This window comes from Aedes aegypti, chromosome 1, assembly GCF_002204515.2.
Source record: "Aedes aegypti strain LVP_AGWG chromosome 1, AaegL5.0 Primary Assembly, whole genome shotgun sequence".
Taxonomy (NCBI): Eukaryota; Metazoa; Arthropoda; class Insecta; order Diptera; family Culicidae; genus Aedes; species Aedes aegypti.
The window spans coordinates 92,085,024-92,099,489 of record NC_035107.1 but is presented as its reverse complement, the minus strand read 5'-3'; the positions used below and the strand labels follow the sequence as shown (position 1 = coordinate 92,099,489).

Sequence of the window (14,466 nt, the reverse complement as noted above, 5' to 3'; positions counted from 1 at the left end):
AAATTTCGAGAAATTCTTCGAATGATTCTTGTAGGCCTCCACAGGGAAAATCCCCGACATACAACTGAAGCATTTTTTATTGAGATTAACTGGAAAACATCACGAATCTTGAAAAAATCACTGGCAGGATCCATTAAGAATTATTTATAAGAATACTTGGAACATCTTCTGGAGGAATTTTGAAGGAATTTTGAAGAAATTTTGAGGGAAATTCTTCAAGGAACCCCTAGTTAAATTCATGAAAAAATCATACACGAATATTTGCAGAAATTCCTGGAGAAATACGTAAAAGAAATGACTGAATGAATTCTTGCAATGATTCCCGAAGAAAACTTCATGAAAGCGGAGGAAATCTTTGGAATATTTTTAGAGATACCTATGAAGGAATAAGTTGAGGATTATGAGGATGAATTCTTGAAGGATACATTGGAAGAGATCCAGTAAAAATATTTAAAGGACACTCAAAATAAATTTAATATCTCTGAAAACCCCTTCTAGGAATCAGTGGCAAAATCCCTTATGAAATTCTTGGAAGAATTCTTGTAAATTTGTCGATCAAATATTTGGAGAAATTACCTAGTGTAATTACTATAAGAATTCCTAAAGTAGCTTTTTGTGGTCACACTATTGTGGGTCAATTCCATTTGAATTGCATGTAGAAGCAATAATCGTCACTAGTTGACCCATAATGATGTGTGTATGATCAGTGTTTCTTTGAAGGATTTTCAAGAAAAATGTGTGAATGTGCCAAATTATTTTCATTTTTTTTTAATTTTTGGAGTTACGTTCCTATCTGGTTAACACCTTAAAATCTACAAATGCAGAAATGTAGAAAAAAAAAAGTGCCATGCCAATTATTTAAAACTTCTATAACCACATTAAAATACTTTGTTTCTTTTTAGTGTGCAGATTTTGTTTCTTTAAATGACAAAAATACGGACTTTAGTGACTATTTGCTGAAAAAAAGTTACTTTTTTCGCATCTTTTTATGACGACCAGATAAAACACGGCGGTAAATTAAATAGTGAATCGCTACGAGCCCTGCCAAGACAAATGGCTGAAGTAATTAAGGTACCGTAATTTCGGGTGAAATTGATCACTTTTCAGGGTTTGTCTTGTCTGATTTCTATAATGTTGGAAATGTCAAACAACTGAATGCAGAAAAACAAGTATGAAGGTGAGCCTCATTGGCTCAAGTACCGGAATTTTCTAACAAAAGTAATTTTAGTGCTAAAAAATATCTCTAAAATAAAAAATCGGGTTATGTCATTTCGGGGAAAAATTGATCACTTATCAATGCGATTATTGTTAGTATTCAAAACAACTCTACACAATAAATATGAGCTCCCGGAATCCGAATATGCTTGCTAAATTCTTAACAATACAATATTTATAGAAATAATTAATAATTAAATTTCAATAATTACGCAGAAAACGTCTAAATGTATGCAATTTCCTAAGGAATTTCCTGATGTCTAACAGAAATTAAATTATTTCAACCAAATGAGCGAATTGGTACGAGCTTTGGTTATGAAATCTGGTTGAGAGATATATCTTAATTATCCTCACAAACTTTCAGGATTATACCATGTTCAAATCCTTGTCTAGAACTAGAAGTTTAGAGATGCTAGTCAATACTGCACCATACATGATTTTGAAATTTTTCATTATTTTCATAGAAATACACATTCTTTAACGCAAAAAGCTTCACAACACACAATTTAACAATACTTACGACAAACAACGTTCATTCACTGCAGGTTATATTGATATTTGTGCTCCATTAGGAAGAAATAAAATCGAGTGACACGGTGATCAATTTCACCTGAATTTACGGTAATTAATGAATGGTTGATTGAAAAATAATCTGTAAGAAATGATAAAGGAATCCTTGGAACGATTCCTCGACAGAACTTTGAAAGGATTTTCGGCAAGATTGGTATCATAGCTCTTGAAGAAACACAAGAAGAAAAACATTGAATCTTCACTTGATGATTCGTTGGAATTCCTGGAAGAAGTAACAGAAAGAACTGATTGCAAATTCGTGAAGAAATTCCAAGGGAAATCATGAACGAATTTCCCAAGAAATTCTTGGAGGTGTTTGTGGATGAATTTTTTGAAGCACTTTAAGATGATTTGTTCATGAATTGTCTGGAAGATTTCAGAATGATTACTGAAGAAATTCAATGATAATTTCAAACACAGATTGAAAAAAATACGATTCTGCACAAGTTTATGCCTCATCATGATAAGCTCTATCTCTTTTACCACATTTCTATCTACGATCACTTGTTTACGATCAAATCTCGGTAGTTATAGAAAAAAAATTCAATTCAATACAATTTTTTCCCGAATGAATCTCTGAACTGATTCATAGAGATATTTTAGGTGGCAATTCTGAGAAAATACTTGGAGGAATTTTTGAAGAGAATTTTGAATGAGTTTTTCGTGTAATTGTGCTGAGCAGTCGATATTACTAAAAAAATCCTTGAAATTTTCAGTTGCCAAAAACGGAGCCGTGCTAAAATCGGAAGCCATATTTTAAATTCTATTTTTCAACTATTGGTTTTGAAAACACCATAAGAATGTTATTCCATCATTCTTATGGAACCATATGGCATCGAGACTTCGGAACGGCTTACTTCGAAGCAGTTTTCCGTAGGGTCGTACTATATAGCCCTATAATGTTAATTGTCGCCAACGTTCTACATAATTTTTACGCCTCAACGTATTCAATGATTTTTAGAAGCTTTATATACACTATTTGTATGAGTGGGCATAATCGCATAAGTTGCCTCTATTCAAGGACTGGAAAATTTTCTTAAAGCTGTGCAAGAACAAGAATAAAAAATATTACTGTATTCTTTTAAAGACATATTTACAAAACAAAAGTGCAGGGTATTACAAAACGGCATTAGTATTTTTTTATTCAATTTCCATTAAAAATCAGTTTACTTCAAGGCTTAAAAGAGAAAGTTTTTTTTTATTTATGTTTCCGATAAAGTAGGGAATAATGAATTATTGATTGCAGACAAATGGGCAAACATAAAAGATCCCATGATCCATAAATGTGGCTCGTAATTTTATAGAATACACAAACAATCTTTCAATCTTCTTCTAATTCTTCTGAATGATTTTTAATTGAGCTTGATATGTTTTACACCTACCTTATAAAATCAACGGTTATTTACAGGATCTTATTATTCCGCCATATAGATTCCGTCATAAGCACTCAAAATACTACTAAAAATCCACATTATCCCGCTAGGAATTTATAGGACACCCTGGAGATCTTAGGAGTTTATTATTTTAGACATAATCCCCAACAATCAATTATACATTTTCAGGATCCCACAAGAAACCTCCAGTATCCGCTAGGAGTCCGCTTAGAATCCGTTAAAATTTCTGAGAAGTCTTCTAAGAACCAAGAATCCCCTAAGGATTTTCTAGGGTATGATACATACAAGGTATGTAACTTCATAATAATAAGAACAGTGAACTTAAAAATGTGAGACGAAATTTATGATGGTAGCTCTGTGTAGTCATAAACTTTCTGTTGCTTTTATGTCGGTGCTTGTGCTTTGTTCAATCAAGCTGTTCCAAATCTTAAGAAAAGTATTTTTTTAGTGTTTCACCTACTGGCAGACTCAAGTGAGCTGGTCACTCAGTATTAATGCCTAAGAAAAGAGATTGGTCATTAGTTGAGATGCTGGTGGAAATTAAGAGCCACATGAAACGTTACGAATGCATGACCAATCCCGAGCAAAGCCGGATAACTGGATGATATCAAATTGATAACAACTTTTATGATCGCTGTTATCATTTTGATATATTGTTATCAGTGATAACTGAATGATAACACAATTTGTTATCATTCTATCCGTGACAGACATGTTTGATAATAGGTTGATAACAAAATATGTTATCACATATCTTTCCCATAACATTTTTATAAAACGTGTGTTAATAAACAAAGTTGACTCTTCGTCATACAAAATTTTGTAAAATTGTTTGGAACGTAAGTTTAATTCAAAACACTCATTTCTCAGAAGTTTTCCGTGAATAAGGCCTATAATATTTAACAAAAATATGATGATGAAAATTTAGTTTTCAACTTGAACTCAGTGATAACATATTTTACTATTACTTTGTTATTTGACGAACAAACTTAAGTTCTCATTTTTGTTATGTTGGCTGTTAATTCAGCCAAGATGATAACAAAATCAGTTATCAAATGATGAGAACCAGGTAACAGAATTTGTTATCATTTTGCTATTCAACTTTGCTCGGGATGACCACCCTGAAGCAAATAAGCGCGTATCCCGTCATCCATATAAAAAAGCTACCCTTAAACAAATTCTTCGAAAATGCTGGAAGAAACCTTCGAGAATTATTTTGGAAGAACTTTAGCCATCTCTGGAAGACCTGCTAGAGTTACTATTGGAAGAAATCGGTGAAAAGGCTTGTTGATAAATCTCTGGAGGATATCCTAGAATAGTACCTGGGAAAATTTTAAAAATTTTCTGTGTGGAAATTACTAGATAAATTTGCGTTTTCATTTCATTTCATAGATATTTTTTTTTACTGAAAATGCCTTGAACATTTTCTGTACTATTTCCTGGACGAACTTCTGCAAAAAATTGCGGAAAATCTCTATGGGAAATTTTGGAGGGATACCTAGAAATTCTGGAGGGGCTTCAAACGGCTTAAAAAGGCTTAAACGGCTTAAATGACGTTAAACGGCTCAAAACAGCTTAAAATGGCTTAAACAGCTTAGAACGGGTTAACAGCTTGAAATAGTTTTAAACGGATTAAGACTGCTTTCAATGGCTTAAAATGGCTTAAAACGACATTAAACGCCTTGAAACGACTCAAAACAGCTTAAAACGGCTTCAACGGATTAAAACGGCTTGAAACAGCTTGAAACGGCTAAACACGGTTTAAAACGGCTTAAAACGGCTTAAAATGACGTCAAACGCCTTTAAACGGCTTAAAATCGCGTTTTAAATGGCCTAAAACAGCTTAATATGTCTTAAAACGGCTTAAAACGACTTAAACCGGCTGTAAACGACGTTAAACGGCTTGAAACGCACTACAAGAATTCCTAGAATTTTTCATCGTAGAATTTGAGATGACATTCCTGGATATCAATCGCAGAATAATCTTTCAATTTTTCTATTGCATTTTTAGAATTTTGCACTGTCCTTCTAGAATTTTGCAGTGAGTGCTCTGCAAGGAGAAAGTGGAAAATAGTTACTTTAGTGCCAATTTCGGTTGAAAAAAATTGACTTGGGAGATCTTTCATTGAAAATAGAGACCTGCATAAAAATAATGAACAAGTCTAAAACGAGACCTTCTACCAGCTTCAAAAATGAGGACTAAACTTCTATTTAAAAAAGAAAAAAGGAATAGTCATGTAAGCGCTGAAAATCAATATCTTTGAATTATTGAACTATAGAAAATACCAAAAGTAGTTCAAGAGATTCAACCCTTCCCTACAAACGCCGCCCATCGCAAACTAATTCGTGCTTTCCGCGAATCGGAATCCACCCAGCCTCAAAGGCCTTCTGGTCTTTAAGAATTCCATGGCTGGTAGCGACTGCGAACCTTGAAAATAGAAACTTTAGAGACTTCTGGTCTGAAAAGAATTAAGAAAAAGACCAATCAGGAATAAAAACGAGACAGAAATTAAGGAAACAAATCAAAATTTAATAGAAACCGGAAGATAACAGATTGATTCTTTATGGAATCAGACCAAACATTACATCAAGTGTTATCAAAGATGCAATGAAGACTTTCATGTCCTTTGTAGTTGCCAAAAATTATACGACACTAGACAAATCTAGAAAGTTGTGAAAAGTGTACTATGACATGTCAAACTTGGGTACCAAATGTAGTACCAAGAGACAAAATGAGGTACTAGAAGTGGTATCCATTCTGAGCCCGACTACTGTGTCTTTATTTCACCTTTGTTATTCCTGCTCGTATTACTATACCTATTGTTATATTATTTTCTATAGGAATTTCATCAGAAGTTTTTCAGGTATTTGCCCAGCGATTAATTCCCATGAAATTCCTCCCATAATGTACATACGAAATTTTTCAAAAAAATTCGTTTCTAATTTCTTAAGAAATCAACCAGGATTTTTTTTTAAGTATAACTCTGGACAAACATTTCAAAAGGGCACATCGACATTGATGAACATTGGCTTTGCAAGACGCTGTTGAGCCCAATACAACTCGATCACGCTCACCAATAACACTATCAGGAAGAGCTGACGCAAATCTTTCTGATAGTGGTATTAGATTGCGTGGGCGGGCTAAAAAGGGCTCAACAGAAACGTTTCTGAAGGCTCAAGACCTCTTGGGCCCTTTTCTAAATGTTTGTCCAGAACTATGGAAAACCATCTAAGAGATCATTAAGAATTTCGCCCAAGTTTCTTTCTGAAATCATCAGGAACTCCTCCAAATTATGTCTCAGCAATTTTTATAGAAAGTCCTCCTAGATGGTATCCACTATTTTGGCACCAGTATTTTTTCAAAATTCTTGTTTAGAGCATTTTGGAAAACTCAATCAATTACTCAATAAATTATCCAGAAATTTATTAGGATTTCCTATAAAATTGTGTTTTAGGATTTCTTCAAGATTTCAACTAGAAATTACTCTCAAGATACCTTCAGGAGTTAACAGAAATGACTCCTATTGTTTATTCAGTATTTTTGGGTATCGAAATTGATAAGATGATCAAATAAAAAGCTATGGAGTCTCTGAATAATATCCCACGGTATTTTCTTAATTGTTTCAATGAAAAACATCGGACGAAATCCCTAAAAAAAATTGTGTAAGAATGGTTGGAATGATGGTTTGGAACTAGAAATAAACTTTTGATGATTCCGTAGGGATTTGTTGAGAAATGTTTCAAAGAACTGCAGGAGTAATCGTTGGATGAAATGCCGGAGAAATTGCTAGAAAAAGTTCTGGGAGAATCTCTGAGAGAACTGGTAGATTAATATTTTGTAGAATTTCTGAAGAGATCCCTGTTGGAGTCCTTAAAAGTATTCCAGATTAAATCTCAAGAGAAATAAATCACTAGGAAAATTCTTGAAGCCTTTCCTCGAGGAATATAAGACGATACTTTTGAAGAACCTTTTGAATAGTCGCGTTATAGCCTGTGAGGGTTTCCGTAAAAAAGGTGCTTTTTTATTCAGAAACTCCTCTTAATTCTTGCAGATGTTACTAAAAATCTCGCAAATATACTTAAAAGAAAAGCGAGGTCTTTCGAATCCCATCCAGTCACCTCAGTCCTGAAGAAGTCTGCCCTGCTCAGAATATAATCATTAAGGATTATGTGAGAACCCCTCCCAGGATAATGTCCTGGTTTCGATAATAATTCTCACTACGGTTGGGTGAAATCCCACTAAGGATTTTGTTAATTTTTGCTCTATATTTGGTGAGAATTTTGTCCAAGTTTTCCGAGAAATTTATGTGAGAATCCCGTATAAAATTTTATGAGCTATTAATCTGCCTCTAGATGGGCCTAATATTTAGTTCAATCATTATTCTATATAAAATTCATGCTAAGAAGTTCGTGAGAATCTACCCAATGATGTCGTAAGATTGCGTTAACCTGAAACTTTTTTTTATCGACAAAATTTGTGCGAACTTGATGTAAATTTATAGTTTTATTCGTATATTAGTAAAGAAAGTTATTTATTGACGAGATTTCTCGTATTTATTCCTATAATTGAAGATTTAAATAAAATGCTTACATAAGTGTGCATTTTGAACGATAAATAATCGTATGATCATATTATTGAGATCTATCTTAAATAGGAATTCGTAAGAGACATTCACAGCACTATTTTGTCATCGAGGAAAGTTTTCCTTATTTACACGTTTTAGATAAAAAAATAAGAAATAATTTTTAATTTGAGTTTTTATCAAATCTATTTAAAAGAACTAAAAGAATAGGAGACAGTTTTTAAATTTTATGAAGAATGAAACGGGGACAACTGTACCAACCGTTTCATTTTAGGGAATAGGTAAAATCGTTGGGAGTGGCTTTGCTAAGAATGTTCTGCGCATCAGAAGTGTGAAGCAATTTCTGTAGGAACACAACGAATGAAGCACCTTTTCAGGATATTCCAGGCATTTGGTGAGTTTGTTCCTGGAAGAAGTAACCAAAATTAATTGTATTGGTTGCTAGAAGATCTTTTCATTTCGGAGTTCGTGTAGGCTTTCGTTGGCCGTCGGAGGTAACAAAGCAAACGGTGTCTCGTGAACTTTTTTTCCTCAATTATTCGAAGTAATAATGCGGCTGCGGTTTTTGTTTTCGTTTTGCGCGTTTCAGTTGATTTTTTTTTTTCGATAAAAGTTTCTAGCCTTATTTTTTGTCCTTTTACTCGTGTTCGGAATTATCCGATGACCCCGAAGGGATCGGTTCTGCTTTTTACTTTTTAACGAGCAGAAATTCACGGACAATTTTCTTTTTTTTCGCCCGAGACAATATTATTCATACTGTAAATAATTTCTATTGATTGCCGGCATTTAAAAGATTAAATGGAAAACAATTAAACATCAAATCCTTCGGACCCATCGTCAGCTTTTCAGGCGAATCCTGGCTTACTCCCCTTCTGAAGCCCCAAATCCGTAGCACCGTATGAGGGTGTCACTGAGTCGGAGGCCTCTCGTTAAGTAAGTGCTACATCAACATTTCCTTCCTTTATCCCAAGTTACGGTAAAGATGGGCGTGGCCGGGTATAGCGATATTCATTATTTTGGTATTTTTGTTTATGATTGGGTTAAGGTTCACTCCCCAGCCTTGTTCTTGAAAGCAGTCTATATGATATTATCAAAAGGAATATGAACATTGCTAGTATCCAATCTACGAAGTATACCTTAACTACGCTAACGCTAACGCTTACTCCATTTTCCTTTTCCTGGGACGGACATAGGTATTTTGGCCTCATGTGCTGGCTCTTGAGCCTTGGCTTAAGCGCCATTACTCGCTCTCTATCCCTTTCTCGTTATGCAATGTATGGTATGGACAATATAGGGACAAGGGTTGGTTGAATGCCATAGGCAAAAAAACAAAATTGAAGCTTACCATTAAGAGTGAACCAGAATAATAGTGCTCTACAGCCTCAAGATGTAAAATTTATATCAATACAGTGCCCTTTCAGTTTTGGAAACATCCCGTTCAATTTTAGCAACATTCCGTTTTTACAACGTGCCAAAATCGGAAGGCTTTCCAAAATTTGTAGATTTCGGCATTTATTATCTACAATTTCTACAATTTGATCAAAATTAATGTCTTAGGATGACTTTCTTATTCAATTCACGATTAATGGTTTGGTTATAATGCTCCATAAAAAAGATCGTTCGATTTTAGCACGGTTAGTTTTGTAAAACATGAAAAGATTCCTCCAGTGATGCCTCCAGGAGTCCTTCAGTAGTTAACTTAGATAATCCTCCAGAGGTTCCTGCAGGAGGTTTTCCAGGGTCTCCTCCAGAAATTCCTCTATGAAAATCTCTACAGTAATTTCTGCAGAGATTTTTCCAGCTTTTTCTTGAGGGATTTCTCCGTAAATTGGTCTAGAAAAATATCTGCTTGGTTCCCTACAGAAATTGTTCCAGGCATAAGCTAGTAGATAATCGACTGTTTATTTTATGTTTGATTTTTGTCCACGCAGTCTTTATTATAAAAAAGCCGTTGAAAAAATAATGACTGCGTACCCGAAAAGCATATTCTCACAGAGATTTCTTCGGGAATCTAGGCTCCTGTAAGAATTTCCAGGGAATTCTCAAGAAACTTCTTCAGGAAAGGATTTCCTGAAGAAATCTCTAAAAAATCGCAGAGTTAACCATGGAGGAATTCATATTCTTTTTGACGAAATTCCTGGAGCAATTCATGGGTGAATTTCTATTTCTAAAGAAATTCTTGAAGGAACCTTCGGAGGATTTTTTGTAGGCCCAGAACGAATCGCTGGAGAAATTCCTGAATAATCCCTGGACAATTATCAAAACAAATCCTCAGAATAATTGATATAGACATCTCTGAAAAAAATCCTTGTAGAGATTTTCCTAGAGAAATCCTTAGAGAAGTCTCTGGAAGAGATTTTAAAGGAATACCAGGAGAAATCGCTTGAATTAATGTCTGTAATAATTCCTTGAAAAGCTCCCTGAGGAGTCCTAATTCCAGGAGAAGTACCAGTAAAGATTTTACTGGAGGAATCTATGGAGAAATCACTGGAAGCATTACGGCAGAAACTCCTTCGGAAATGGCTCTGGATGAATTTTCAGAGACTCTTTTCGATAATTTTTGAAGGATTTTTTTTTTTTTGCAGGATTGCTGTCTAAACTCTTGAATAAATGCCAAGAAGAGCAGAATCTTCAAATGTTGTGTGATTCCCTGAATGATCCTAACTGGATTCCAAAAAATGTAAAGGAATTCTAGAGGCAATCATTCAAATATTCTTGAAATATCTTGAAGGAATATCCTAAGGAATTTTTAGATGTCTATAAAAATTCTTGGATGATTTGTTGGATTAATTTTGAGATTGAATGGTTTTTCGGAAGATCTCAGAGCGACTTCTGGAAAACGTCTGAAGAAATCGTTTGGAATAGGCTAAAATAAAGGGGCTCCTGGAAGAATAAGAGCATTACCTTTATGATAAGTCTTCGTAAAATTATTCGAAGATGATTGGGAGGTATTTCTAGAAATAATCATGGAATTGTTTAGAATCTAGATATTTAAGTTGGTAGACTAACTCTAAAGTGACTTTCGTAAGCTTCTATGAATAGGTGAAATATTTCGGAAAGGATTACCGACAAATTCAAACAGAATAATACAAAAAAATCTTGCAAAATTTTGTTCAAAAGATCTCGAGTTTCTGGAAAATATCAAAGTATGTACTTCAAGGATTCAACCCTTCCCTACAAACGTCCCCCATTGCAAACTAATTTGTCCATTCCGCTCGTCGCCGTCCGGAATCCAGCCTCAAAGAAAAGCGAAGCCTTTTGGAATTTCATCCCACCTCCGCCCATTTCACGTGGACATTTTCCCTTCGTCTTTCTTATCAGTCAGCCCAAGTTGAATCAAAGGCCAAAACTTTGTCGCGTTACCAACTGCCATCGAAGACGCGTCCGCCCAGCCTAGAGTATTCCCCGTAACGTTTATGGGGTATGCAAATCACCTATTTTATGCCATTCCCTCGCCCCTCCCAACGATAGAGTCACCTACCTGTCCAACGAATGAAGCTCTCCGACGACGACGACTTTCTGCTACTATGTAGAGACGAATTCTAACTTGGGCTGTGCTGGGACTGGCGAATGGTCATAAAGCTCCACCTTGCGCTACGCCGCACCGAAGCACGAGTTGCCACAACCCCTCGCCACTCAGAATCACCCCGACAGGGGCCTTCGAGTTCTTTCTGAATTTATGATAAAGCACCACCACTTGAGAAAACAATAAGATTTTTCTGCCCCCTCGTATCTCGAAGACAAGGCCAGCGGCAACGGCGGCGGCCAAACAAACAGAGAAACAAAACTCCGCTTCTTCAAGGTAAACCTTCCACTGTTTGAGGCAAACTATCCACTAGGAAAAAAAGTGCTCTGTTCGGCAAACACGACCCGGACCCGGACTCCGACGATTATTCCCAAAGTGGTCGTAAATTTCTCACTGTCCGATTGTGTCCAATAACATCGTCGTATGGCGCTACCGCTTCTTCCCTCGATCCGGAAGAGTTTTCCCTTCACTACTTCTTCTGCTTGAGAGAACTTTCTTCAGTCACAGATTTCCGATATAAGCACCGTTTTCGTGGTATGAATTCCGATTTCTTCCACCGAGGAACCGTCTTCTTCCCCCGCGAATCCGACGATGGTCCGTATTTGCGTTCCAGTCCAATATGTTACCGACGTCCGGAAATGAACAGAGTATCAGGCTTTATTAGGTAGGGCACAATCCGGAACACACCACGATTCCGGAACGCAGCACGAATGATGACACGGATGTCGAGCCGAACAGTGTCGTCTTGTTACTCTTATACCGTCAGCACTTTGCTCCGTTACGAAGCCACGAGATGCTGAACTAAAGTGGGACCCGACCGATGGCACTCTCCCGCGATTTGCACTTCGGAACTTCTCCGAATAAACTTTTCCGACGAAACTGTTTCGGATTTTGAATGTTTACAACAGTGGGCGATTGTGTTTGTGCAATTTTTGAATGAAAATCACTGACTCTGGACTGTCTGACTGACAATTGCCTTTGTTTGTGGGTGAGCATTCGCGGCGACGACGTGACGGAATGGAACAAAACAATGCAACGGGATTTTAATCTCGTGTGTGTGGGAGTATGAGTTTTCTTCGGCTAGATTCGGCTGAAGAAACGGTAAACGTAGTAGTCTGGTAGTAGTGTTGGGAGAGGCAAAAAGCTTCAATGAATGCTTGGTGGTAGTGGTGGTAAACAGAACGACGTGAAGTGAGCGGAGAGAATGTAAACTGTCAAACGAGGGGTGACGAGAAAAATATCATTCCCGTGAGACAAGGAACGGAACGATTGAGGAAGCGGGACAAGACGCACTTAACTAAAGGGCCTAAGACGATGCCCACCAGTGCGGTCACATACTGATAAAAAATACATAGTAATGTCAACCATAACTGCATATTTAACTTTACTATGCCACAATATGGTAACAATTAACACGTATTATTTGATTTTTACCACATCATAGTAATCATTACTATGGCTTAACGCCAATTAAAATGGTAAATTCAACTACATATTTTAGTCAGCCATATTCCATACCGTTGACAAAAACTTCAGTTGCAAGTTAAAAGTTCCTTCACAACTTCATAATTATAAAAGAATTGAAAATAAGGTACTTTCTTCAAATCGGTACTTAAGAAGCTCGAAATTTAATTATTTGATTTTAGAGGACGGAGCAAGCCAACTGAAGCAACTGGAGAACGATGGAGGAGACTAAGAAGCAGTGCCGGGAATGGTAATAGTAGTAGGCTTGAATTTTCGCGAAAATCACGTGGCTCTCCCAGTACAGTAGTTCAAAAACGTGAATCTCATCAAGTAGCCTATGTTGGGTGCACGAGTTTTCTAAATCATGAGTGTCATTGAAGGCTCTAAATGCGGGAAATGCAGCGGGAAATAGAACATTTTTCTACAGTAGTTGTGGGTTGCCCTTAGCAACGGGTGTTTTGCTATTTTCAAGGCATTTTGCCTACAGCAGCGATGGGCGTGAGTTTCACTGGCTTCGCTGACTGTGATTGGCTTTGCTTGGCTACTGTAGAGTGAATTTCAGATTTTTTTCCCAACCCTGCTAAGAAGACCAACAATAACGCCACCCTTCCACCACCGGTTCAACTAGCTTCATCTGGGACCAACCGGAGGAGGTGGAATGGTTTCAGGCGGTTCCGGAGGTTCTCGCGATGTATAGTTGTTGAGGTTGGCTACTGGTAGCCAGAGTAATGTTGGCGCTATCACTCTGGCTACCAGTAGCCAACCTCATCGCGATAACCTCCGGAACCGCCTGAAACCAATCCACCTCCTCCGGTTAGTCCCGGTGAATTCATGAAAATATAGACCGCTAGCAGCTGCGGTCCCAAACAAGAGGATTTAACATGCACTTCAGCTCATCAGGCGGTAATCTCATCTCTGCACTTTCACCCTCCGGACGGGAATCTGTGGATCCCATTGCCGAACTCCTGCAGCAGATGTCTATCGTTTTATACGAAAAATAAGAAAATGTTGAAGTACATTCTTGAAATATATCAATTTAAATAGTCTAACGCATTACAAATAACTCTGTCTGATCTTAGTCCTGCTATTATGGATTGAGCTTATCAGACTCGAAGCATCCCATAAGCAGCAATATTAGAAAATATTCAACAACTATCTCGAAGCATCTCAATTTACATGTACATGCACACATACAATTTACAATGTACAATGCACATTACAAACAACTCTGTGTTTCCCAAGCTCGTTTTTTTTTTGGATTGAGCTTATCAGGATCGAAGCATCCATCAACACATAAACATTTAGCTCTAATTGATTTTTTTGTTATTTTGTATTGAGCTTTTCAGGCTCCAAGTATCCCACCGACCAACCAACTCCAGAGTTGGATTTTCTTTCGACCCAAGTAAACCACAGTGGGTTGGTCGGTGGTGCCTTCAAACCACCGACCAACCCACTCCAGAATTGGATTTTCATTTGACCCAACTAGGTCCGATGGTGCCTTCAAACCACCGACCAACCCACTCCAGAGTTGGATTTTCATTTGACCCAACTAGGTCCGATGGTGCCTTTAAACCACCGACCAACCTGTTGAAGAGCTAGTCCGCTAAGACCACGCAGATCCTAGCGAGGCTAGCCCGTCCACATCCGATTGCAAATCATAAAGAAATACAATGCAGTAGATGTCGCCTTCAACTCACTGATACCTGACTGATAC

At 36.9% G+C, this 14,466-nt stretch overlaps 1 protein-coding gene across 2 annotated transcripts in view; it reads right to left on the bottom strand.

Moving 5' to 3' along the window:
• LOC5572543 (protein-tyrosine sulfotransferase) overlaps positions 1-12,292 on the bottom strand; it is a 185,377-nt gene extending 173,085 nt beyond the window's left edge. For both annotated transcript variants that reach the window (XM_021842478.1, XM_021842483.1), the window contains exon 1: positions 11,244-12,292. The gene's annotated coding sequence lies outside the window, so the exon portion shown is untranslated. The remainder of the gene's footprint in view (positions 1-11,243) is intronic.
• Between the last annotated feature and the right edge of the window lie 2,174 nt (positions 12,293-14,466).